General features: G+C 42.1%; 2 protein-coding genes across 5 annotated transcripts in view; one reads left to right on the forward strand and one right to left on the reverse strand.

The window, feature by feature from the left end:
- The window catches only part of SERINC3 (serine incorporator 3), a 35967-nt gene extending 35255 nt beyond the window's left edge, over positions 1-712 (reverse strand). Inside the window, exon 1 of one of the 2 annotated variants that reach the window (XM_063720442.1) lies at positions 360-712. The gene's annotated coding sequence lies outside the window, so the exon portion shown is untranslated. The remainder of the gene's footprint in view (positions 1-359) is intronic. The other variant, XM_063720443.1, reaches the window with a different exon arrangement.
- The window catches only part of PKIG (cAMP-dependent protein kinase inhibitor gamma), an 87675-nt gene continuing 60208 nt past the window's right edge, over positions 449-27915 (forward strand). For 2 of the 3 annotated variants that reach the window (XM_009233618.3, XM_009233617.3), the window contains exon 1: positions 486-574. The gene's annotated coding sequence lies outside the window, so the exon portion shown is untranslated. Of the gene's footprint in view, positions 575-27915 lie in introns of all 3 variants that reach the window. The other variant, XM_009233616.2, reaches the window with a different exon arrangement.

Consider the following 27915-nt stretch of genomic DNA (forward strand, 5'->3'; position numbering starts at 1 on the left):
TTCCTGTAAGCCCAGCTACTCGGGAGGCTGAAGCATGAGAATCGCTCGAACCCAGGGGGCAGAGGTTGCAGTGAGCCGAGATTGCGCCACTGCGCTCCAGCCTGGGCGACAGAGTGAGATTCTGTCTCAAAACAAAAACAAAAACAAAATAACAAAAACCCGGTCTACCAAGTCACCACCTGAGGTCCTGTCTCCTCCTCGCACGGTCCCCATTTGAGGTTACAGAGAGATAAACTGAGGCACAAGCAGCACCCGCGGCCCAAGACCTCCCCTTGGCCTCACTGTCCCCCTTTCCCTATCTTCCCCGGGCCAAGTTCCAACCCGGATCCCTCCTTCGCAGCTCAGCCCTCGACTCCCACCTCGTCCCTCCTCTGCCCCCTCCGCGGCTGCGGAAGGGGACGCGAACCGTCCTGGTCCCATCCGAGCCGCCGTAGCGCGAGTGCCGCGGGAGTTCGGCAGCCCAGGTCGCCAAGGCAACGGGCTCCGCTGCGGGTTGCGGGCTGCGGGCGCTAGGCTGCCCCGGGGAGGCGCTGCGGGCCGGCGGCCCAGGCACGGAGAGGCGGCGAGACCGCAGGTGAGCAGAAGCCGGGTGGCCGGTTGCGGCCCCAACGCTCCGGGCCTGGCGTCGACTCGTCGCAGGGGGCGAGGGGCTGAGCCGCCGGGGACCCCGGGGAGGGAGGCTGCGGCCCGATCTTTGTCCCTCAGCCGTGCCGGGGACTGCGCCCCCGACGCCCTTTGACCCCGCCCCGCGTTCAGGGAGAGTCCGTTTTCGGCTGTTTATTATATTTGTAGCCATTGGTCGACCTCATTCGAAAGTTTCTTAAAAAAAAAATCCCTTCTTATTTGGGGGCCGGAAAATAACTCAAAACTGTGCAGAAAATTTATTTGTGTGTGTGACTCTAATGGGGCCAGAAAGGATTGACTTCTTTGTGCGTCAGTTTTATCGTCTGCAAAATGGGAATCATGGTAGCACCTGTCTGATGACGTTATTGCAAGGTAAATTTATATTTAAAATTCGTGGAGGTAAGCCCTCAATACTTGGGAGCTTTTATTATTACTACTACTACAAGGAGGACCATCACTGAGCATTTATTGTGAGCCAGGGCCCGGGCTGATAGCCAGGGTAAAAAAGTGAACGAGAGACATCGTGTCCTGAGGGAACTCCACAGTTTTCCGGAGGAGACAGACTCGTAAACAAGAATTCACAGTGATTTCGGTTATGATTTTGGACATACAGAGAGGCTGTGAATGCACAGAGAAAATAGTTAACCTGGATTTCTGGAGGTGAGGTTAATGTGGATGATCAGGGAGAGACGCCAAAAGAAGGTGACTTCCAAAATGAGACATGAAGGCTGCCTTTATGTTAGCCAGAAGATGAGGCTGGTGGAGTGTACCTTGCTGTAGGTAGAGAAAGTAGGTAGAGAAAAGCCTTGGGGAGAGAGTGCAGACTTCTTGGGAATCTGCAAGGATTTCAGGCTAGCTGGAGAGCAGATTATGAGAGTTGGAGGGGGTCTGGCTAGATGGTGTTTGAGAGACAAGCAGGTGCTCCTCCTGAAAGACTCTAAGTGTGAAGGAGTTTGGGCTTTATCTTGGGGGCAGTGGGAAGCCATCAAAGGGTTTTAAGCCGGAGGTGTGTGTCTTTGATCAGAGGTATGGCTTCAGAAAGATCAGTTTTTTGTGTTTCTCTCTTGGTCTTATCATTCCTCCCATCTGTTTTTCACTTTGCAGGCATTCATTTGTGGTGATTCATATATATGTGTGTGTGTGACAGTGTGTGCATGTATGTATGCATTTTTGAGATGAGGTCTCCCTGTGTTGGCCCAGGCCGGTCTCAGATTCCTGGGCTCAAGTGATCCTCCTGTCTCGGCCTCCCAAGTAGCTGGGACTGCAGGTGCACACCACGGTGCCTGACTAATTTAAAAAATATTTAATGAGCATCTTCTTCTATGTGCAAGGCACTGTGTAGTCAGTAAGGAAGCAGGTCCCTGCCCTTAAGGAGATCACAGATTGGTGGAGAAAATACGCATCAAACAAGTGATTATAATTGTGATGACAATTGTGAAAGGGGGCGCATGTTAAAATCAATCTAGCATAGTTTGGAGATTCAGGTAGGGTTTTGATAAAATGTCTGGAGGGTGTAGTCTGAGTTAGCTATCGTGGGGATATTCCAAACATTTTCAAAAGTACATTCATGGAGCCAAAAGCAGTCCAATACAACTGGAACTTAAAGATCAATATTGAAAGAGATCCATCCAGAGAGGTTGGAAAAAAAAAAAAAAGGCTGAGATTATTCAGGTCTACTGCATTGCATACTCTTGGAAGAATGAGCCATGCACTTAGTCTACACTAAAAGAAATGGCTAGAGAAACAGGAACAGGAGAGAAACCAGCAAAGTATAGTAATGAAGGCCAAAGGAAGAGGTTGGTTGGCCTTTGTAGATGTTGCTGAGATGCCGAGTAATACAAGTTGAAAATTAAAATGTGTCCTTTTGGGTAAATAAATATGGAGGTCAGTTGGGACCTCATTGAGCAGATTTGGTGAAATGGTTGGGGCGGAATCTATAATATCAGCAGCTTTCAAAGGTTCAATATAATATATCAGTGGGATGAGTTAAGAGTGGGATGTGAGAAAGACAAAGTGTAGGCAGCTCAGAGAAGTTTGGCTGCGAAGGGAGGTAGAGAGAAGGCTGGGGAGCGATTGGGGAATAGGTGAAGTTTTTTTGAGCATGAGAGAGATTAAATGCTGTTGGCAAAGAGCCAGTAGAGAGAGAAAGGCTGAGAAGACACAGGATATGAAAGGGAGAATTGATAGTATAACTTTCCTGAGAAGGTGGGAGTGGAGGAACTCCACAGTACAGATCTTTCAATAGGAGTCTGATGCCTGTTACTTTTTGGAGACGTGGGAAGCCAGGTTATTCCTGAAAGGAGTGCACCAGTGTAATGCAACAAAAATAAAGGTATAAGTGTGGAAGGAAAGTCACAATTTTCATTGTTGGCAGATAGCGGGCATTTATTGAACTAGTATTGTGTTAAGTACTTTTCATGCACCATTCTTTTTTTTTTTTTTTTTTGGGACAGGGTATCACTCTGTCGCCCATGCTGGAGTGTAGTGGTGCAATCTTGGCTCACTGCAGCCTCTGCCTCCTGTGCTCAAGCGATCCTTCTACCTCAGCCCCCCAAGTAGCTGGGAATACAGGTGTGAGCCACCACACTCAGCTAATTTTTGTATTTTTAGTAGAGATGAGGTTTTGCCATGTTGACCAGGCTGGTCTCGAACTCCAGACCTCAAGTGATCCATCCGCGTCGGCCTCCCAAGGTTCTAGGATTACAGGCATGAGCCACTGTGCCCAGCCTCATGCACCGTTCTTAACGAATAATGTGATGTTTACAACAACCCTGTGAGATAGGCCCTCTAATAATTGCAAATTTATGGATAAAGAAACTGAGGTAAAATGCTCACTCAGGGTCACACAGTATTTGAATCTAGGTTTACCTGAACCCAGAGCTTTTACTCTTAACCACTACCTGGATGATATAAATCTCTACCTGTGATATGATTGTCTGCTGAGAAAATTCAAGAGAATTAAACTAAAAATACTTAGATATAATAAGGCTAAGTGAACAGCAGTTATAAGATAGACAAAAAGCAATAGCTTTATGCAAACAAAAATAGAAAATGTAATTGTGGGAGAACTGACAATAGCAACATGAAAAATAAATACTTAGAAATAAACTTAAAAATACATGTACCCAGCTTAGCCACACAGAGTAAGAGTTGGCTGGGCATGGGGATGGGAGGACAGGATGAGTAAGGTAAAGTAGTTTTCCCATGGGAACATTAGAGTATTGATACTGGAGAAGGGGTAGGTTAAAAAAACAGGTGTCTATCATAAGACATCATGAGATATTGACTATCATGTTTTTATAAAATTGAAAAATTGGCCTGGCACGGTGGCTCACGCCTGTAATCCCAGCACTTTGGGAGGCCAAGGCGGGCAGATCATCTGAGGTGAGGAGTTTGAGACTAGCCTGGTCAACATGGTGAAACCCCATCTCTGCTAAAAATACAAAAATTAGCTGGTGTAGTGGTGCACGCCTATAGTCCCAGCTACTCGGGAAACTGAGGCAGGAGATTCTCTTCAACCAGGGAGGCAGAGGTTGCAGTGAGCTGAGATTGCACCATTGCACTCCAGCCTGGGTGACAAGAGCAAAACTCCATCTCAAAAAAAAAAAAGACAATTAGGTGGGAGCTATATATATTAGAAAGATGTTTACATTATATGGTTAGGTGTAAAAAGCACATTACAGTACAGTATGTTACTGTTTTTTAAAATGTATACATGTTTATAGTAAAAATGTCTGGAAATACTAGTTCTTTTTAAAAATGTTAAGTCTTTAATTGTGATAAAATTTACCATCTTAACTATTTTTAAGTGTACAGTTTTGTAGTATTAAGTGTATTCATGCTGTGCAACCAATCTGCATGACTTTTTCATCTTGCAAAAGTGCAAAAGCCAAACTATACCTTTAATAGGTTTAGCTCCCCATTTCCCCCTCCCCACCAGCCCTTCGCAGCACCCATTCTACTTTTGTTTTCTATGTGTTTGGTTACTCTGGATACATCGTGTTAGTGGAATCTTGCATTATTTATCTTTCTGTGACGGGCTTATTTCACTAGCATGGTGTCCTCAAGGTTCATCCTTGTTGTGTAGCATGTGTCAGAATTTCATTCTTTTTGTAAGGCTGAATAATATTCCATTGCATGTTTATACCACACTTTGTTTATCCATTCATTGATGGTCACTTTGAGTTGCTTCCATCTTTTGGCTATTGTGAATAACACTGCAGTGAAACATAAGTGTACTAGAAAGGTAAGCTGTTTACGAGATCATGGGGAAACTTTTCTTCTGTTCCTCATTGCCCTAATTTTCCTTTTTTATGAGCATGAATTGCCTTCATAATCAGAAAAAAAATCAGGAAGTATCTTCTTTAGGAGGCTGGGGAAATAAGGGCAAAAAAGGGCAGTGGCAGCAGAAAGGGAAAGGAGAGGGCAGATTTGAGAGACATTTCAGAAGGAGAATCAACAGGACTTGACCACTAAGAGGTAAGGGAGAGAGGAGTGGAAGATGAAGCTTTCCTGGCCTCTGGGGGGAAGGGGCATCAGTCCTGGTGGGGCTTTGACTAGGGGAGGAGGGAGGAAATAAGGCTGGAGAGCCACCCAAGCCTTTGTTTAGCAGTTTGGAGTTCTAGAAGGTGGAGAGAAACCATTGAAAGGAAGTGAAATGACTTGATCTGATTTGCACGTAGAGAGATTACACTGGCTCTTTCCAACCATTCTTTAAACTGAAGGCAGATAGTGCCAGGTATCCCTTTGTGTTGCTTATACTTGAACTTCCATTAATTTCCTTTTATTTGAGATGAACCTTTAGTACTGAAGTACACATATCTATTATTCTAAAAGCACCTGGAATATTTTAAACAAGGTTTGGTGTGTGTTTTTTTTTGTTTGTTTGTTTTTGTTTGTTTTTTTTGAGACGGAGTCTCGCTCTGTTGCCCAGGCTGGAGTGCAATGGCACCATCTCAGTTCACTGCAACCTCCGCCTCCCAGGTTCAAGCGATTCTCCTGCCTCAGCCTCCCGAGTAGCTGGGATTACAAGCACCTGCCATTATGCCCAGCTAATTTTTGTATTATTATTATTTTTTTTGAGATGGAGTTTCACTCTTATTGCCCAGGCTGGGGTACAATGGTACGATCTTGGCTCACCGCAACCTCCGCCTCCTGGGTTCAAGCGATTCTCCTGCCTCAGCCTCCTGAGCAGCTGGGATTACAGGCATGCGCCACCACGCCCGGCTAATTTTGTATTTTTAGTAGAGACAGGGTTCTCCATGTTGGTCAGGCTGGTCTTGAACTCCCAACCTCAGGTGATCCACTCGCCTTGGCCTCCCAAAGTGCTGTGATTACAGGTGTGAGCCACTGGTATTTTTGTATTTTTATAGAGATGGGGTTTCACCATGTTGGCCAGGCTGGTCTTGACCCCTGACCTCAAGTGATCTGCTCGCCTTGGCCTCCCAAAGTGCTGGGATTACAGGCGTGAGCCACCGTGCCCTGCCTGTGTTCAGTTTTATCTCAATAACATAGTCTCCTGTAAATATAGTTACTTTTTTTTTTTGAGACAGAGTCTCACTCTGTCCCTCAGGCTGGAGTGCAGTGGCGCGATTTTGGCTCACTGCACCCTCCGCCTTTGAGGTTCAAGTGATTCTCCTGCCTCAGCCTCCCAAGTAGCTGGGATTACAGGCACACACCACCACACTGGCTATTTTTTTGCATTTTTAGTAGAGACAGGGTTTCACCATATTGGCCAGGCTGGTCTCAAACTCCTGAACTCAGATGATCCACCTATCTTGGCCTCCCAAAGTACTGGGATTATAGGTGTGAGCCACTGCACCCAGCCATCCTGTAAATATACTTTCTGACTTTAGTACGAGAAATGTGAATAATTGGGAAAATAAACGAAACAAAAATAATTCAAGGTAGAGTATGTCACAATTCTGTTAAAATTTTAAAACTTAAAATTTTTCACATTTTATTGAATTCTGACAGCCTCCTTTTGAGAGAAAAAGGACAATATAATGTACACAGTGTCATATTAAGGAACTCTTACAAAATGAAAATTTGGAGGGTCCAGATGGATTCAGCCCATCACTTAGCTCCACTCCCACAAACCTGTAGTCTCTGTCTACTTCCAGAGCATTACAGACAGAGGGAGCTAACTGTTGTGCTAACATTTGTAAATAGCTCTGCAGTTTAGAAGAGCTGGATTGCCAAAAGATGCAAATCCATGATATTATTTTAGTCCTCCTAACAATTCTGTGGGGTAGGGATTGTCATTCCCATTTTCAAATGAGAAAATTGAATATCAGAGGATGTGACAGATCCCTCTCAGATACTATATCTGATAAGTCCTGGAGTTTGAATCCAGGTTTTATTTTCTTCTTATATTTTAGCCTTTTATTATGGAAAATTTTAAACATGCAAAAGTAGAAAAGGTAATAAAAGACACCTAATATACTGAGCTTTAACAGTTGCCAACATATGGTCACTTTTATTTCATCTATACTGCCTACTTCCATCGCACCTTAAATTATAAAGCAAATCCTAGGCATCATATTTCATCCATGAATACTGTACTTCGATATACACATCTAAAAGAGAAGGATTTTTTCCTCCTCCTTTCCCACCTGTAGTCACAGTATCATTATTACACCTAAGGAAATAAACAGTAGTCATTCGTAAATATTACATAATATCCATTTGGTATTCAGTTTCCTCAACAATTTTATAAATGTCTGTCTAAAAAAATGTTTTTTTCAAGATGGAGTCTCGCCATGTTGCCTATGCTGTACTTCAACTCCTAGGTTCAAGTGATCCTCCTACCTCAGCCTCATCAGTATCTGGAAATACAGATGTGTGTCAGTGTACCCAGCTTTTTTTTTTTTTTTTTTTTTTTTGACACGGCGCCTCACTCTTTTGCCCAGGCTGGAATGCAGTGGCGTGATCTCCACTCACTGCAACCTCTGCCTCCTGGGTTCAAGCAATTATCCTGCTTCAGCCTTTTGAGAAGCTGAGATTACAGGCACGCACCACCATACCCCACTAATTTTTGTATTTTTAGTAGAGACAGGGTTTCACCATTTTGGCCAGGCTGGTCTTGAACTCCTGACCTCAGGTGATCTGCCTGCCCACCTCAGCCTCCCAAAGTGTTGGGATTACAAGTGTGAGCCATCATGCCTGGCCTGCCCAACTTTCATAAATGTCTTTTTACAGTTGGTCTGTGTTCACTGGGATCCAAACAAAGTGCCCGTATTAGACCTGATTGATGATCTCTTAAATCAAGCTTGTCCAGTCCGCAGGCTGTGGGCCACATGCGGCCCAGGACAGCTTTGAATGAGGCCCAACACAAATTTGTAAACTTTCTTTTTTTTTTTTTTTTTTGGAACGAAGTTTCGCTCTTACTGCCCAGGCTGGAGTGCAATGGCGTGATCTTGGCTCACTGCAACCTTGCCTCCCGGGTTCAAGCGATTCTCCTGCCTCAGCCTCCTGAGTAGCTGGGATTACAGGCGCCCGCCACCACGCCCAGCTAATTTTTGTGTATTTAGTAGAGATGGGGTTTCACCATGTTGACCAGGCTGGTCTTGAACTTCTGACCTCAGGTGATCCACCTGCCTCGGCCACCCAAAGTGCTGGGATTACAGGCATGAGCCACCACGCCCGGCCTCAAATTTGTAAACTTTCTTAAAACGTTATGAGATATTTTGTGTGTGTGATTTTTTTTCTTCTTCCAATGTGGCCCAGGGAAGCCAAAAGAATGGATACCCCTGTTTAAAATCTTCTTAATCTATAGCCATTTCTCCTCTTCTTTTTTCCCCCTTTGCCATTTATTTGTTTAAAAAAGTCATATCATTTGCCCTATACAACTTCTCATATTCTGCATTTGACTGATTACATCTATTTATTTATTTATTTATTTATTTATTTTTCTTAGATGGAGTCTCGTTCTGTTGCCCAGGCTGCTGGAGTGCAGTGGTGCGATCTTGGCTCACTGCAACGTCCACCTCCAGGGTTCAAGCAATTTTCCTGCCTCAGCCTCCTGAGTAGCTGGGACTACAGGCGCATGCCACCACGCCCAGCTAATTTTCGTATTTTTAGTAGAGACGGGGTTTCACCATGTTGGCCAGGCTGGTCTTGAACTCCTGACCTCCAGTGATCCACCTGCCTCAGCCTCCTAAAGTGTTGGGATTACAGGCGTAAGCCACTGCACCTGGCCAGCATTCATGTAATATGTTTATTCCTTTTATGTTTTTTTGTCCATTGTACTTTATAGGTGATGCTGTGCACATCCTATTGCATCATGTCAGGAGGCAGTAAGGTCTAGTTAGCTCTCTTTGCATGATATTAAGATTGATCATTGGGTTCAGGTGTTGATAGCATGATCCATCTATTATAAGTCTCCCATCAGTCTTTCACAGAATGGCTTTAGCAGCCACTAATGATCATTGTCTAGATCTATTATTTTATTATATTAGGGGTTGCAAAATGAATTCACATTTTCTGATACCAAGTCACATGCTGTGTTTAATCCCACTATCTCCTAATTAAAGGAAGGCTTTACACACTGTCATCTATGCTCCACTCTGGTAGGTGGAAAAAAAAATTCCTCATTTAGTAGCTCAGCTTAATATAGTAATAAAAAAGAGCCAGAACCTATATGCTGTGTCCAGCACTAACTGCTCCCAGCATTGCTTTCCTGGGTTGGCCTTATGTATTTGCAAAACCACACAGTGGAAGGGCTGCCTGTATTAGTGTTTTATAAACTGCTATTCCTCAACCTACATTGTAGCCTGCTAATGTAGATTGAGGAATATTAGAGGTAAAGGTTCCAGCATTTTTGGAGTTTCGCTCTGTTACCCCGGCTGGAGTGCAGTGGTACGATCTTGGCTCACTGCATCCTCTGCCTCCCGGGTTCAAATGATTCTCCTGCCTTAGCCTCCAGAATAGCTGGAACTACAGGCACACACCACCATGCCCGGCTAAGTTTTGTATTTTTAGTAGAGATGGGGTTTCACCTTGTTGGCCAGGCTGGTCTTGAATTCCTGACCTCAAGTTATCCTCCCACCTTGGCCTCCCAGAATGCTGGGATTACAGGTGTGAGCCACTATGCCCAGCCTAGCATTTTTTTTTTAATGGAAAAATAGAAAAAAAATCACAGTTCACCTCAGATATATCATGTAGAGTAAGAATAAGTTTGGTTTTGTAAAACTTTTGTTTCAGCTCCATTTGTGTATCTCTGAGCCATGATGTAAAATATATTTTTTTATTGGGGTCCTGGTCAAGTCATATAATTTTTCCAGTATTTACTTATTTTATTATTTATTTATTTTTTGAGATGGAGCTTCACTCTTGTTGCCCAGGCTGAAGTGCACTGGCGCAATCTTGGCTTACTGCAACCTCTGCCTCCCGGGTTCAAGCGATTCTCCTGCCTCAGCCTTCTGAGTAGCTGGAATTATGCATGCCACCACACCTGGCTAATTTTTGTATTTTTTTTAGTAGAGACAGGGTTTCAACATGTTGGCCAGGCTGGTCTCGAGCTCCTGACCCCATATGATCCACCTGCCTCGGCCTCCCAAAGTGCTGGGGTTACAGGCATGAGCCACTGTGCCTGGCCCAGTTTTTCCAGTATTTAAACAACCAACCTGTGCTATAGCAAGTTTCTCAGTCAAGGATTCATTTATGTTCAAGCATGCTACTTATAAAATAATACAGTATATTGATCCATTTATAAAATTATACAATGTATTGATTCATTTTAGAATTTCCTTTAAAGGCTTTCTTGGGTGACTACCAATTAACCAAAATTAATTACATTATCCCAATGACCAAATTAATCCCCTGGTAGTCAAATTGAACTGGATACATGAGTTATGTGAAAAACCTTCCAGGGGTTTTCACATGTACTGATGTTTTTGTTTTTTGTTTGTTTGTTTGTTTTTGTTTGAGATGGAGTCTCAAACAAAACTCCAGTTGCCCAGGCTGGAATGCAAGGCATGATGTCGACTCACTGCAACCTCTACCTCCTGGGTTCAAAGATTCTCCTGCCTCAGCCTCCTGAGTAGCTGGGATTGCAGGTGCCCACCACCATACCCGGCTAATTTTTTAAAATATTTTTAGTAGAGACGGGATTTCACCATGTTGGCCAGGCTGATCTTGAACTCTTGACCTCAGGTGGTCCACCTGCCTCAGCCTCCCCAAGTACTGGGATTACAGGCATGAGCCACTGCGCCTGGCCGTACTGATGTTTTTGATTCTCTGGTTATACTTGAGGTAGAGTAAGTGATTCTAACCAGCACTGGAACCATTAAAGGAATGTAGGGCCTCATCAGTATTGGTTGGAGACGGTGAGGAAGTTAGGACTGGGCAGGAATGAGTGGGTGGAGAAACTGACTCAGCCGTTTGGTTCACTTCTAGACATGGGAATTCAGTGGAGGGAGCCAGACTCTCCTATGCATATGATGATAGCAAGAGTAGCCCTAATTTTGTTCCTGCCCTTTCTAATCAGGATGGGCTTAGGACATGAGCAGTGGGATATTTAGTGACATCAGCAATGAAGGACTCGGAAATACAGACTTTCATTTATTTTTTAAGTGATTCTCCATCAGCTGTGTGCTTTTAAGACTAGACTGTGGGTTGTGTTGTTTTGTTTTGTTTTGTTTTGTTTTTGAGACTGGGTCTCATTCTGTCACCCAGGCTGGAGTTACTATGGTGCAACCATAGTTCATTGCCACTTCGAACTCCGGGACTCAAGTGATCCTCTCACCTCAGCCTCTTGAGTAGCTGGGACTACAGGTGTGTGCCACCACATCCAGCTAATTTTAAATTTTTTTGTGGATACGGGATCTCTGTATGTTGACCTGGCTGGTAGACTGTGTTTTTATTTGAATATTTGTACCAAAACTTAACATTCTGCTGCTTATTGATTATATTTTGCTACCTAAGAAAATAAATATGTATTATTTTTTATTGGCTTATATAAAACATAATACCTGTTTTCTTGTAGTTTTTAAGTAAAATTTGAAGCATTTGATTTTTAAGTGTAGGTTCTTTAGGTTCTTTAGGTTCTCCTTTTTTTTTTTTTTTTGAGATGGGGTTTCATTCTTGTTGCTCAGGCTGGAGTGCAATAGCACGATCACGGCTCACTGCAGCCTCATCTCCCAGGTTCAAGCGATTCTCCTGCCTCAGCCTCCCGAGTAGCTGGGACTACAGGGGTGTGCTACCACGCCTGGCTAATTTTTGCACTTTTAGTAGAGACAGAGTTTCACCATGTTGGTCAGGCTGGTCTCGAACTCCTGACCTCAAATGATCCACCCACCTCGGCTTCCCAAAGTGCTGGGATTATAGGCATAAGCCACTACTCCTGGCCAAGTATAGCTTATTTTCTTATTTGTAATTTATTAAAGCCAAAGACACCATGATTGAAAGCAACTGAAAATGAAAATGATATTTCCAGGGAGGCTAATAACTTACGGAGCTTTCCTGTGGCCTCAGGGTCATTGTTCTCTGTTAGCCAATCCTTAGAAATTGCTAGAACTCGTAGGAATGCAGAAATTGCTAGAACTTGTAGGAATGCGAGTTGTATAATGAGAAGAACAAGAACTTGGGTTTCAGGCAGATCAGGGTAACCTTGGGCAAGGTCTCTGAGTCTAGGTTCCCTTATCTGTAAAATGTCTCATGAGGTCATGTGAGAGTTAATCATTATAAAGCTTGGCCACTAGAAGGGGCTTAATTAATGTGAATTATCTTCCTTTCTCCCAGTCCTGATTTTGCAAACCTGCCTACTCCGTGTTTCTGCTAATCACTAGAATGAAATTAAAAAAAAAAAAAAAAAAGCTGATGGTTTAATCTTGATTTTCAATGTCAGTTAAGCATAACATAATTCTATTGTTTTCTTATGTGCATAAGGCTTAACTTTCATTGGTTTTTGATGATCTCTGCATGTTATATATGGTACGTATTAAATGTAGTGGCCATATTTTTTAAAATTTCTTTTATAATATTTTTTTCTAGACGAAATCTAGCTCTGTTGCCCAGGCTGGAGTGCAGTGGCGTAATCTTGGCTCACTGCAGCCTCCACCTCCTGGGTTCAAGCGATTCTCCTGCCTCAGCCTCCCCAGTATCTGGGACTACAGGCATGCACCACAATACCCAGCTAATTTTTGTATTTTTAGTAGAGACAGGGTTTCACCATGTTGGCCAGACTGGTCTCAAACTCCTGACCTCAAGTGATTGGCCCACCTCAGCCTCCCAAAGTGCTGGGATTACAGGCGTGAGCCACTGTGCCCGGCAGCTATATTTTATAAACCAAAAAATTGGGACTTGTGGTGTGATAAGTATAGTATACTTAGGAGGGTTAGGAGAACAGAATATTTTGAAGAAGTGCACTCTCAGAGAAATGGTCACTGTGCTTTTGTGTATCCATAAGGAAGCAGTACAAAGTTGTGGTTAGGAATGAGGCCCTGGAGTCCTTTGGACATGAATTCACATCTTGGCCCAGGCACTTTCTACTTACTGCACAATATACTTAACCTTTCTAAGCTTCAGAGCTTCCTCACTTGTAAAGTGGATATTATGAGAGTTCCTTGTTTCTTGTGAGGATTGCATGAAATAAAGGGCTCAGCACAGTCTTGGCAGATAGAAAGAACTTAACATGTAAATGTCAGCTGTTATGTTTATTACTATAAAGCCTTTGATACATGCACACTTATACAGTAAACTTTTTTTTTTTGCAAAAACCTGTTCAAAAAGCACTTCTAAAATAACTCAATATTTGCAAACTTACTGTATAGTAAGTTCTTTATCAGGCCTCGTATGGAAAGGGCACAGAAATATTTTGAAGACCTCATGCCCTGCCTTGCATGCCCACTGGGAAGACCTGACTTACTTTGGCCTTCTCAAAATATTTGCATAACTCTCAGCACCTACTCCATTGCTTCTGAGATGACCTCTGCAACGTGTATATGTTTTGGCTGATACAGCCAAACTTGTCCTGGACAGACTTCAAGGTTCACTTAATCTACTGTCACAGGCTTCTTTCCCTAAGATTTTCTTGGTTGTGCCCTCCCTAGAGTATTGGCTTCTTCCTCAGGCTAGCAGCAAAATAGCTGCAGTAGGCCTAGGCTTCAGATTTATGTATGGCACCCACCTAAGGAATAGAAAGATTGTCTTGGCTGGGCGCGGTGGCTTACACCTGTAAAATACCTGTAATCCCAGCACTATGGGAAGCCGAGGCGGGTGGATCACCTGAGGTCAGGAATTCGAGACCAGCCTGGCCAACATGGTGAAACCCCGTCTCTACTAAAAATTCAAAAAATTAGCTGTGTGTGATGGTAGACGCCTGTAGTCCCAGCTACTCGGGAGGCTGAGGCAGGAGAATCGCTTGAACCTGGGAGGCGGAGGTTGCAGTGAGCTGAGGTCACACCACTGCAATCCAACCTGGGCAACAAGAGCAAAACTCCGCCTCAAAAAAAAAAAAAAAGAAAGATTGTTCCTTAGAGTGAGAATTTTTCTCAGAAGCCTCCAGAAAACTACCCTAGAATCTCATTGGCCTGGACTGGGTCATATGCTCATTCCTGAGCCAATTCCTGTTAGTAGGGCAATGTGATGCCCTGATGGGCTTAGGCCTGGTTCTTGAAGAAACCATTTACAAGAGGGATGAAATTATCTCTAGACCATTCAGAAACAGAATTGTGTTTCTGTTAGGGAAGTTTTTTTTTTCTATGAGTAGGGGAATGGACGCTGAGTAGATTGGTCGAAGAGGAATTGTGTTGGCTGCTGATAACAGTGCTTTAAAGAAGACAGGTTATTTTTCTCCAAAAAATACTAAGTCCAAAGTAGATAGTCTGTTCCTGGCATGGCAGTTCCACAGTGCATCAGGCAGCCTAGATCTTTCTCTCTTTCTGTTTCACCATGCTTATCACACAGCTTGCAGTCACCATGTGGTCGCACATGTTGGCTCTGGCTCTCTAGCCAAACGGGCTTTGAGGCGGGAAGAAGTAGGAAAGGGGAGGGCAGAGGACACCCTTTAAAGTACCCTAAGTCCCAATCACCATGTTCAGTTTACATCTCATTGTCCATTCTTACTTGTGAAGAAGGCTAGTAAATGCAGTTTCTTAGCTGTACACATTGCCATTCCCCAAAACAGAGGGATTCTGCAGCTGTGGAAGAATGAGAAATAGATACAAGCCTGGAAGTGGGCAGTGCTCACCACAGGAGGTGGCCAACAATGTCAGTTATACCCTGTATTTGGAGAAAATTGCAGTTTTTACATTGACTTTCCTGTCTTTCTTTCTTTCCGTCTTTCTTTTTTTTTTTTTTTTTTTTTTTTGAGATGGAATCTTGCTCTGTGGCCTGAGCTGGAGTGCAGTGGCACAATCTCAGTTCACTACAACCTCCACCTCCTGGGTTCAAGCAATTCCCCTGCCTCAGCTTCTGGAGTAGCTAGGATTACAGGCGTGCCCCACTATGCCCAGCTAATTGTTGTATTTTTAGTAGAGACAGGGTTTTGCCATGTTGGCCAGGCCAGTCTCAAACTCCTGACCTCAGGTGATCCACCCACCTCGGCCTCCCAAAGTGCTGGGGTTACAGGTGTGAGCCACCACGCCTGCAATGCCCGGCCTGCATTATAAATATTTGCTCATAATGTGTTGCTAACAGTGACAATCAATAAGAATCAACTGGGTTTGTTCCCTAGCTTGTTTAGTTTTATTATTGTGATTACAAAATAATTAAATATTATGTTAACCAATGAAATGTAAAGGGAAAAAGGAAAAGAGATACTGCTTTTATGAAAAATAAGTTGAATGTGTTTACCTGATAAAGGTAAATTGGTAAGAAAAAATATTCTTGTCAAATTAGAGGTGGAAGAGACCTCTGAAAAAATTGAAGAAAAAAATTATAAAAATATGGAGATTCTGACAGGTGGGGTAGCTCTCATCTGTAATCCTAGCACAGGGAGGCTGAGGCAGGAAGATTACTTGAGGCCAGGAGTTTGAGACCAATCTGGGCAACTCTACAAAAAGAAAATTAGCCAGATGTGGTGGCGTGTCCCTGTAGTCCTAGCTACTTGGGAGGCTGAAGTGGGAGGATCACTTAAGCCCAGGAGTTTGAAGTTACAGTGAACTGTGATCACACCACTGTACTTACTCCAGCCTGGGAGACAGAGTAAGACCCTGTCTCCAAAACATATATATACATATATGTTTCTGCCTTCAGAACACTTCACAAGTATCATTCCAGTAAAAACTGAAAATCATAGATGTACATCATGAGTATAGTTCATGCAGAAACTTTAATTGCTTGAACTTACTCTCAAGAAAAGGCCTTCACTGGGCGCGGTGGCTCATGTCTATAACCCCAGCACTTTGGGAGGCTGAGGCAGGTGGATTACTTGAGTCCAGGAGTTCGCGACACAAGCCTGGGAAATATGGCAAAACTCTGTCTCTACAAAAAATACAAAAATTAGCAGGTTGTGGTGGTGCATGCCTGTACTCCCAGCTACTCGGAGGCTGAAGTGGGAGAATCACCTGAGCCCACGGAGGTTGAGGCTGCAGTGAGCCATGATCATGCCATTGCAGTCCAGCATGGGTGACAGGGAGAGACCCTGTCTCAGAGAAGAGAAGGAGAGGAGAGGGGAGAGGAGAGCCTTTCATCCCTTAGCAAGTGTTTGGAAAATAAACATGCATTTTTAATGATTCCTCTCTTTAACTATATTTTTAAAAAAATGAGTTATACCATTATTAGTTCTGATCCCATCAAGGAGAGAGCTTCTACTTTGTTTCTTAAGTTGTTATATATGGGTTACTGTGTATCAATTGTTGGTCATTATAAATGGTGCCCTGGTGAGCTTCTTTCCAGAGACATCTTCTCTAGTATATTTTTTGTTTTTTTGATTTCTTTTTTTTTTTTTTTTTGAGACAGAGTCTTACTTTGTTGCTCATGCTGGAGTGCAGTGGTGTAATCTTGGCTCACTGTAGCCTCTACCTTCCCAGTTCAGGCGATTCTCCTGCCTCAGCCCCCCGGGTAGCTGGGACTATAGGCATGTACCACCACGCCCGGCTAATTTTTGTATTTTTAGTAGAAACGGGATTTCACCATGTTGGCCGGGTTGGTCTCGAACTCCTGACCTCAGGTGATCCACCCGTCTCGGCGTCCCAAAGTGCTGGGATTACAGATATGAGCCACTGCACCCAGTCCCCTCACTGATTTTAAATAATGTAAAGTTTGGAATGTCTCAGGGAGTTCAATATAATGGAATTTGTCCTGATGTTATTTCTTTTTCCAAATCACATAGCACTTCAAACTTTTCTTTTTATAACATTTCTCATAAATAGTCTTCCTCCATAATTACCTTTGTGTTTATTTTGTGTCTGCTACTAAACTCTTAGCTTGTTGAGGACAGGAGTCCTTCCTTGGACCTCTGTATATCCTAACATACAATGGGTGCTCAATTTATGTTCATGGAATGAGAGAATGAATCAATGTCACTGTCTTCTATTATTGCATAGCCATCTTCAGTAACACTTCCTTTGAATTCATTGTCAGAGGAGCTAGTCTTGTAGCCTTTTCAATAGCTTACATTCCATGTTAGAGCAAAAAATGTTAAATGTTTATAAGGTAATTTCAAATATAAGCAAAAGTAGAGAGAATAGTATAAAGAAACCTCCATTATCTATAATCAAGCTTCGACAATTACCAGCATTTTAGAACAAATTTTGATTTAGGATAAGGGTAGAGAGAATACATTGGGATGCTGATTTTGATTTTGTGGGGAGAGAAGCAGGCCATGTGTGGTGAGCAGGGTAGAGAAAGAGGAGGCTGGTGGCCCAAATACAAACCTGCCTCATAGGAGTTGTCTTGAGGATCGCTTGGGTTGACATAAGAAAGTGGGAAGAACAATGCCTCACACATGGTGAGTACAGCCTAAGTGCTGCCACCGCCATTACTATCACTCCTGCGTAGTTTGTGGGAGCTGAATGTGGCAACTGTGGCACTTACTAACTTGGTGACTTTGGACACCGACCTTTCTAAGCTGCAGTTTCTTCATCGGAAAAAATTGGGATAGTAATAACATCTTAAACATAGCATTGGCGGGGCGCGGTCACTCATGCCTGTAATCCCAGCAGTTTGGGAGGCCAAGGTGGGCGGATCACTTGAATTCAGGAGTTTGAGACCAGCCTAACCAACATGGTGTTGGTTTTAATGTAGAACCCTCTTCTCCATTAAAAATAGGCTGGGCATGGTGACTCATGACTTGTAATTCCAGCACTTTGGGAGGCTGAGGCGGGCGGATCACTGGAGATCAGGAGTTCGAGATCAGCCTGGCCAACATGGTGAAACCTCGTCTCTACTAAAAATACAAAATATTAGCCGGGTGTGGTGTTGTGCACCTGTAATCCCAGCTACTCAGGATGCTGGGGCAGGAGAATTACTTGAACTTGGGAGGTGGAGGTTGCAGTGAGCCGAGATCACACAACAGCACTCCAGCCTGGATGATAGAGCAAGACTGTCTAGAAAAACAAAAAAACCCAAAAAAGGTAGCATCTTATCCCACACAGGCAGTGGAATAATATATGTAAATATGTTCTGGATTAATTAACATTAATCACAATTTTCCAGAGTGGTGTTCTAGTCTGGAGGGAGGGACCATGTTTCTGGAGGTTTTTTCGGGAGTCAAGCCAATTCCTTCTGTGTATTCTTATTCTGAGACTTCATAATATTTGTGGCAGAGTCATTTGTCAGCCTAGCAAATAAACATTACAGGACGATAAGCTTTGTTTCCATTTGCAAAATGTTTTTTAAATAATGAAAACAATTTTACTTTATGGAGCATGTCCATATATGCACTGAAAATGAAATACTTATCAACCAAGTTGATAAAGGGATAAAAATAGTTTTCCTAAGGAAAACTATTTGCTGGGGATTTGTGTTGGAAAAGTTTTGTAGCAGAGTCTGTTTCCCTGTCTTTGAAATATAAACAGCATCTTTATTTGTCTAGATTTTGCATAAATAACAATTTGCTCAACCCCTAATTAAAGATAGCTCTGTCATCCACACATCACTTAGCTACTTTCCTAAAGCCAGAATTTCTCTAGAAAATCAGTTTTCTTTTAAGACTTTAAAACACTTTGCCTTCTCCTTAGTACTATAAAGAATTCTAATTATGTAGGACATTCATCCAGCCACTCCTCCCACCACACACACACACACACAAACACACACACATATCTGTCTGAGATAAGAATTAGATACTGTGGGAAGAGAAATGAAATATCCCTGATGGTTTTAATAATTTTCTGCAGTGTTTGTTTGGACAAGACAATCAGCTGTCACATCCCCTGGGTATGAGAGTTATATAAACCCAGGTCAGAAAGTCAATGCTGTAGACTTAAATTCTCAGGAAGTTTGAAAACTTTTAAAACTACCACTTGCCTTTTAGATTTGACCTTTTAAAAGTTTGATTTTTGCTTTTTCAGAAACTAAACTTTTGGCATTCTTAGTATTTGTGATTTATAGCATCTTGTACTTTTATAGACTTACTTATTCAAACAAACTAAACCCCCACTCTATGCCCAGATAACAAAAAAACATGTACAAGATACAGTTTTATCTCAAAATGAGCAATATCCTAAAGCTATCATTTGGTCCCAGTGACATGTGAACTGTTCGTTTTTCTCCCCATATACTGTTCTGTGTAAATGTTTTATTACACCGTCTTTTTTTCTGGATTATTTTTCTGGAGATTTCGGTATACTTTGTTGATATTTCTTTTCAAAAGCTGCCGCACAAATCATCTCCAGTAGTCATCCAGCCAGTGTTATACTAGAAGATGTGTTACTTCTAATTTAAACTTCCATTTAAGGCTTGACGCTGTGGCTCACACCTATAATCGCAGCACTTTGGGAGGCCAAGGCAGGAGGATCACTTGAGCCCAGGAGTTCAAGACCAGCCTGGGCAACAAAGTAAAACCCCATCTCTACGAAAAATAGAAAAAAATAGCTGACATGGTATCACATGCTTGTAGTCTCAGCTACTTGGGAGGCTGAGGTGCGAAGATGGCTTGAGCCCGGGAGGTGGAAGCTGCAGTGAGCTGTGTTTGCCCCACTGCACCCCAGCCTGGGTAACAGCATGAGATCTTTTCTCAAAAGAAAACAAACTGCCATTTGAGAAAGTGACAGAAAAAGTTTTGGATTTTTGTAATTATAGGAATTCTTTACTTTTCTTTGATAATATTATATCTCTTTCAGTGAAAAGGGAGTTAGGAAGAGATCTAAATGTACTCTTTGATCTTCTTGTTAATCATTTAAAAATGGAATTTGGAACTAATTTTAACTTCTGAAGGAACTGGGGCAATTTTGTCTAGTACCTGAGGTATACCTTAGTTTTTTATGTATTGAATCTTTAGGACCAGTTTTATTCTTTCATTTAAATATGTAGTGAGCATCTAGTATGTGCTTACCATTGTGCTGTGTGTTTATATATATTACCTCATTTAATTCTCACACAAGCATTGTTAGATACATAAAAGGGGACTTCAAAAAATTCATGGAAAAAATGGAATTAAAAGATAAAAATGAAAAATATAAACTTTATTTCTCAATATAAACTCCATCAAGTTCAAGGCAATGTTGTAGTGATGATACCAGCCATTTAGCCCGTCCCTAAAGAACTGAGGGTTCTGGAAATTTAGCCATATTAATGCAGTCTTTTTTACATTATTAACTGAAAAAAAATGGGTTCCCTTTAAAGATTTCTTAAGATTAGGAAACAAAAAGAAGTCAGAAAGAGCCAAATCAGGACTGTAAGGTGGATGTGTAATGATTTCTGTGCACAGTGATTTCCCATTGAAATCTTGCAAAAATTGCCGTTGTTTGATAAGAGGAATGAGCAGGAGGAGTGTTGTCATGGTGGAGAAGGACTCTGGTGAAGCTTTCCCAGGCGTTTTCATGCTAAAGCTTTGGCCACTGTGCCCAGCCACAACTTTCATTTTTTTAAGTCATCTAATCCTTACAACTGCTCCATGAGATAGGTACTATTATTATCCTTATGTTACAGATGGAGAAACTGAGGCAGAGAGCGGGAAAGTAACCTGCCTAAGGTCCCAGAGCTCTAGAGTCAGTGGTCTTAACCTCTATTATGACCTCTCACTTAATGAGGGCCCGATGGATTTCCCCTCTAGCTTTTTATTATGAAAAATTTCAAATGTGGAAAAAAATTAACAAGAGTACAATGAGCACCTGTATCAAAAACCTAGCCCAAACAGTTGTTAACATTTTGTTGCATATAGTTTATCTGCATGTGTGTATTTCAATTTTTTGCTGAACTATTTGAAAATATATTATGGACATTATAATTCACTCCTTAAATACAAAACAAAGCAACATTTTCCTTTATTTTTTTGAGACGGAGTCTCGCTCTGTCACCCAGGCTGGAGTGCAGTGATGCTCATTGCAAACTTCGCCTCCTGGGTTCACGCCACTCTCCTGCCTCAGCCTCCCCAGCAGCTGGGACTACAGGTGCACGCCGCCACACCTGGCTAATTTTTTTGTATTTTTAGTAGAGACGGGGTTTCACCATGTTAGCTAGGATGGTCTTGATCTCCTGACCATGTGATCCGCCCGCCTTGGCCTCCCAAAGTGCTGGAATTACAGGCGTGAGCCACTGCGCCCGGCCCAACATTTTCCTCTTACTTGGTAAATGCATTCTTGGAAAATACATTGCCTCTAAAATCATGCAAAAGTACTTTGTTACAGACAAAAAGGAGTGGAGTTCTAGTTCAGATAACTGTAAATAGCTTTACATGAGTATCTTGGTATTTGAAAATCAAGCAGAGTAAAGGGACAATTTTTGTTTCTGTAAGACAGCCCCACAATTTGCTGGATGTTTAACATCTTGGTCTCTACCTACTAAATGCCCATTTGAGTGAGGAGACAATCAACTGTTGTGTCAACCAAAAAATGCCTCCCATCCCCTCTGTTTCCAGAAAGTCCTCTAGCCAGCTGTGCGTGTTGAGTGTCATTGACTTGACTGGTCCTCTGCTGAAGGAGCTATAGGTTAAATTGAAATAAAATGTGCTGTCACAGAATCCTTATCATCATGATTCAGAGTTGAGGTAATAAAGGTGGTAGAACTTATCTGTAATACTCCTTTAGTTCTACAACCACATATGTTCTAGATTTGTAAACACATATTCATTTATTCTATTATATTCTGCCACCACCACTTTGTTCCACAAAAGGTTATACAGCAGATTTTTATTTATTTAACCATTAAGAGTGTCTCCCCGTGTATTTGAATCGGCTAGGAAATATTCGTAATTGCTACGCTTTTCTGTATAAAAAGGGACTTGAAGCAGACTCAGGGCCAACACAATGTAGAATTTGTTTCTTCTAGCTTTATTTCTCCCTGTGCTGCTAGAGGTACCAAAGGGTTTGTCTCAACTGTTACTACCCCCCACATATTCCATTGATCTCTTTACTTTTCTCTGTTGTCTGTCAGTCTGTTTGTCAGACTTATCTCAAATGCCACGTTGTTCGCGCATATTTCTCAAAGCTGTCCATCAAGATACAATCTAAATCATCACAGCACATTCTGTCTTGTGACACTAAGCACAGACTGCCTGTGTTACATTTGATTGTGTGTTTCCCTTTTCTTCCACATATGTTTCAGTAGTAATTTCCTGGGCAACTTATGTGTGACGGGCCTTGTTTGGGATCTTGGAAATAGAGAGATGAAGCTCTCCTACATAGTCTCATTTACTTCCTATTTTGCTTTCTTGATAATTGGAGTGGCCTTTTCTAGCCTTGTATCCCCTGTGGTACCTGATGCATTGCCTTGCTCAGGGTGATTCATACGTATTTCTGAATTCAGTTTGGAAAGAAAGGAAACAAGCAGGCACTTTCGAATCAAATCTGGTGCTGCCACTATGCAACTGTATATAAATCTAGTCCAACCCCTGTGCGCCAGGTACCTTATCTGTAAAACATGGATAATAACAACCATCTTACAGGATTGTTGTAAAGTTTAAAGATGAATTGTATGAAGCCTAGCAGAGTTATTGGCACGTAGTAGGTGCTCATGAAGTGGTTGTTATTGTAAGGGAGGCTCAGTCATTCCTTTTAGGTCACTTGAGTGGGCAGTGGAAGCATTTAGGATCTTAATTGAATTTAGGGAAATGCTTACTTAGTCTGGGGGCTTCTCCGAGAAGCAGGCTCTGGGGAAAGTCTGGCTCATTGCTGATTAACTGTTCCCTTTTTAGAGTCAATGATCTGAGTCTGTGTTTTGGAACCACTTATATAATGTATACCACCTGTTATTTGTGTATTTTTAGAAGTGGGAGTCGGGTAATCCTAGTCCTGTCAGTAAAAGAGCAAACTGTTTACCAGAAGCAGAGCTTTTTTCTTAACACTGACTCACACTGAGTCATCTTTCTCATTTTTCTTCCCACCGCCTCATAACAACCTTGCAAGAGAGAGAATTTTTAGGGAATCAGTTGACTGAGTTTTTTGTGATTTTCCAAAGTTGAAAGCTTGAAGGTGTCAGGTCATTAATTCCATCCCAGGAAAGGCTAAAGTTTATGCTGCCTTGGAGTGCCAGTATGACCAACGCCATGTAGTGAATATCTCACATAAACCCTTGTCTAGACAAACCACTTCTGTTGGCTGAGAGGTTAGACAAGTGCCTGAAGTGTACATGTTAAGAGTAAACACATTTTGCTCTTTGAAAATGGTTGCCTTAAGTTGAACCTGGAAAGTTTCCTCTTCTGATATAGGAAACCCAAGCAGTATTAGAGTCAGAGCTGTGATATCTTCACAGATGGATTTCAGATGACAGAGAGTCCAGACAGCACATTAGATCAGCAAAATGGTGAAGGAAGGTTTATAGATCAGAATGACTGATATCTTTATGCCTTCATTTGACATTCATTAAATGAATATTTACTGATCATCTGTGATATACTTGGTGCTAGGGTTATGACAGTGACTAATAAAAACATAGTGCCTGCTGTCATGGACCTTATACTCTAATGCTCGTTTATAGTAAATGCTAAGGGGACATAGAGATGCCTTGGCCTGCATATGTGAACATGTTCCTGTGCACACGGGTGAGGGGAGGAAGGAAGACTCCTTGGAGGAAAAGGCACCCAAGCTGAGTCTGGTGGGGTGAGTAGGCATTAACTAGGAGAAAGGGGTTAGTTAGGGGAATATGGGGTTGGCTGAAGAGTATCACATTCTGAAATGAGCTATGAGTCTTGGGGTCGAGAGAAGAGCTTGCCCTTGGAGAAGCTGAAAAAAGTGACCAAAGGACAGTGAGAGGGAAGTTTGGCACAAAATAAATTCAGAGAAGCTAACAGTGCCAGCAAAGCATTGTAGACCAGTTTATTAATTTAAAAAAATTTTTTTTTTTTTTTTTTTTTTTTTGAGACAGAATCTTGCTCTGTCGCCCAGGCTGGAGTGCTGTGATATGATCTCAATCTGAGTTCACTGCAACCTCTGCCTCGCGGGCTCAAGCAATTCTCGTGCCTCAGCCTTCCCAGTAGCTGGGATTACAGGCACACACCACCACGCCTGACTAATTTTTTTTTGTATTTTTAGTAGAGATGGGGTTTCACCATGTTGGTCAGGCTGGTCTCGAACTCCTGGCCTCAAGTGATCCACCCGCCTCAGCTTCCCAAAGTGCTAGGATTATAGGTGTGAGCCAGTGTGCATGGCCTAAAAATTTTTTTAATCCAAATAAATTTTACATATGGTGAAATGCTCATGACAAATGCATATACCTATGTAACCAACACCCCATTTTGAGTAGGGACTTTTAACTTGATATTCAGAGCAAGGGGAAGGATGGGTTTTTGAGCAGGGTCCAGACTTGATGCTAATTGCTAGCTAAGAACTGGGACAAGGGTGAGGGGGTGAGGGGGTGGCAAGTACCAGTGGGGACAGGGCTGGAATAGGCAGTAGTTTGCTGGTGGGCAGGAGCTTCCAGCTTGGGGGAAAAAACAGACTCTTGGTTTTCCTAACTTGTTTTTAGCAGAGGACAGACCTCTAAGTGCTTTGTAAGATCCAAAGTGTCTATGCAGAAGACAACAGACTGTGTTTTTTCAAAGATTTTCTGGAAAGACTTCCAGGCTGCCTGCAGTTTGAAGAAAGTCTTCTGAAAAGGGCAGGGGGCATGGGGGCACCTACAGAGACAGGATTTCCCCCAACTCAATTGATAAGATACAGGAAAATAATCATCTTATTGATTTACTTTTGTTCTACAGCAACGTGACATTTTTTCTTTTCTGAGAGTAGGGTATTAAAAATTGTTACGGTTTTGGGTTTTACGGATTTATTGAAGCTTAATATCATTTAAGTGTCCTATTTTAATATCTGTATTTTTGACAGACTGCCAGAAATCATTTAACATGTTACTGTGCTATTTTTGTTGATGTTGTCATTATTATTTTTGTTGATGTTGTTATTCTTAAAGAAAAAAGAAAAGATACTATCGATAGAATTATCGTCAGTATTAGAAATTAAGAAATGTTTTAATTTCAATTGAAAACAAACAAGTAAACAAACATGAAAATGTATTGAGAGATGCATGTAATCTCTACCTTCGTTTTATTCCTTTTACAAAAACTATAAGGAATAGTGTTTAACAGTGTACTGTCAAAACACTGAAATCTATTTACAGGAAGTTCATTTCTGACCAGAATTGTTTGTTTGTCTCTCCAAAGCTTGCCAAACTCTATAGGTTTTATGTAAGTTTATAAATATTCTTGTAAACATTGGCTTTAAACTAAATCCTTCTAAGTATCCAAACTACCATGTATCTTTCTGTGTCTAAATTCAGAGATACCATCCTGTTGGTTTTAGATAAGTTACAGAGTAGTTTAGGCCCACATGATTTAAGCTCACCCACAGTTCTTTGTTGATACTTGAGGATTTCATCTGAAAAGCATCCTGTTCATACTCTGAAAATATTTCTTTCATCTTAGTACTCCCACTCATTTTGTGTGTGTATGATATGTGTATAGATTATTTTATTGTTCCACATATATGTATATTTATTTTTTGTCCACTTGCTAGGGAACCTTATGTTTTTTAACAAGAAAATACTTGTGTGATAAGGTCATAAAACCCAAGAGTTGGGAGGAATATTAGAGACCTACTTTATTGATTTTATTTTATTTTATTTTATTTTTTTGAGACGGAGTCTCACTGTGTCACCCAGGCTGGAGTGCAATGGCATGATCTCTGCTCATGGCAACTTCTGCCTCCCAGGTTCAGGCGATTCTCCTGCCTCAGCCTCCCGAGTAGCTGGGACTACAGGTGCATGCCACCATGACTGGCTAATTTTTGTATTTTTAGTAGAGGCGGGGTTTCACCCTGTTAGCCAGGATGGTCTCAATCTCCTGACCTCATAATTCACCCGCCTCGGCCTCCCAAAGTGCTGGGATTACAGGCGTGAGCCACCACACCCAGCCTAGAGACCTAATTTAAAGTTTATTGCTGCTTTATTACTGTGAACAACTACATCATTTATTACCTAAAATAATCTTTTTATTTCCTGTTCTCATTTAGCTGAATCTCTGAGCTTAAAAAAAGTGTGTTTGGCTTATATATCACATTATCCCACATATGTTACAACCAAAACTTAATTATTAGCCATAATAGTGTCTTTTGGCTAATATTAGTAGTAAGGTTTTTGTTTGTTTGTTTTTTGAGATGGAGTCTGGTTCTGTCACCCAGGCTGGAATGCAGTGGCGCGATCTCAGCTCACTGCAACCTCTGCCTCCTGGGTTCAAGTGATTCTCCTGTCTCAGCCTTCTGAGTAGCTGGGATTACAAGCGCGTGCCACCATGCCTGGCTAATTTTTGTATTTTTAGTAGAGACGGGGTTTCACCCTGTTGGCCACGCTGGTCTTGAACTCCTGACCTCAGGTGATCTGCCCCCCCTTGTCCTCTCAAAGTGCTAGAATTACAGGCATGAGCCACTGCGCCTGGCCAATAGTAGTAAGTTAATGAAGATCTGTACTAAATTTGGATTCCAAGTGAAACATTTCTTTTTTTCTTTTTTATTTACGGCAGAGTAGAAGATTGATAGATATTTGCTGGCTTTATTAGTTTTCTCAAATTGGTATGTAAAAATAATACTAGATATATAGGTTTAAGTCTCCATAAGGTTTTCTTTCTTCTAAGCCTTTGGAATATGCCATGCTTTTCAAAAAGCCTCACTCATTATTTTTATGATAGTGGAATAAAAGTCTCCAATTTGTCAAGCTCATTATTCAAGCCTTCCAGGATTGTTTGCAGTTTCAAAATAAACTGCTGGGGGTTTTATGCATCTTGCAATATGAGTACTTCATTAAAATTAAAAAGGGGGCCATGCATCTATCTATTCTATTAAGGTTGTATATAAATAAATGATTTTATTGGGATTTTCAGTGTATTTAAAGTAATCTATACTTAATGAGAGGGACTTGTACTTTTCATTTCTTTGTACTATTTTTCAGCCTTTCCTGAACAGTAAATGTTTTAAAAAAACTATACCCTTATTCATTGGTCTCTAAGAACTGTGGTGGGCTGGGCACGGTGGCTCACCCCTGTAATCCCAGCACTTCGGGAGGCAAAGGAAGGTGGATCACTTGACAAGGTCAGGAGTTGGAGACCAGCCTGGCCAACATGGTGGAACCTTGTCTCCACTAAAAAGACGAAAATTAGCTGGCGTGGTGGCGAGCGCCTGTAGTCCCAGCTACTCAGGAAGTTGCTGCAGGGGAATTGCATGAACCTGGGAGGTGGAGGTTGCTGTGAGCCGAGATCACACCACTGCACTCCAGCTGGGTGACAGGTGACAGGTGACAAAAAAAAAAAAAAAAAAAAAAGGCCAGGTGTGGTGGCTCACGCCTGTAATCCCAACACTTTGGGAGGCTGAGGTGGGCGGATCACGAGGTCAGGAGATCGAGACCATCCTGGCTAACACAATGAAACACTGTCTCTACTAAAAATACAAAAAAAAAAAAAAAAAAAAAATTAGCCAGCCGTGGTGGCGGGCGCCTGTAGTCCCAGCTGCTCAGGAGGCTGAGGCAGGAGAATGGTGTGAACCTGGGAGGCGGAGCTTGCAGTGAGTGGAGATCACGCCACTGCACTCCAGCCTGGGTGGCAGAGCAAGACTCCATCTCAAAAAATAAAAAATAATAAAAAAAAAACTGTGGTGGAGTATATGGTACAAACATGAGACTTGGTGCTCTTTTGGATTCCTAAGGCTTTTCCATGTCTGAGAACTCAGGAGGCAGCCTTTGCATAGCAGAGGGACTAGGAACCTCACT

The sequence above is a fragment of the Pongo abelii genome, chromosome 21 (assembly GCF_028885655.2).
Source record: "Pongo abelii isolate AG06213 chromosome 21, NHGRI_mPonAbe1-v2.0_pri, whole genome shotgun sequence".
Lineage (NCBI taxonomy): Eukaryota > Metazoa > Chordata > Mammalia > Primates > Hominidae > Pongo > Pongo abelii.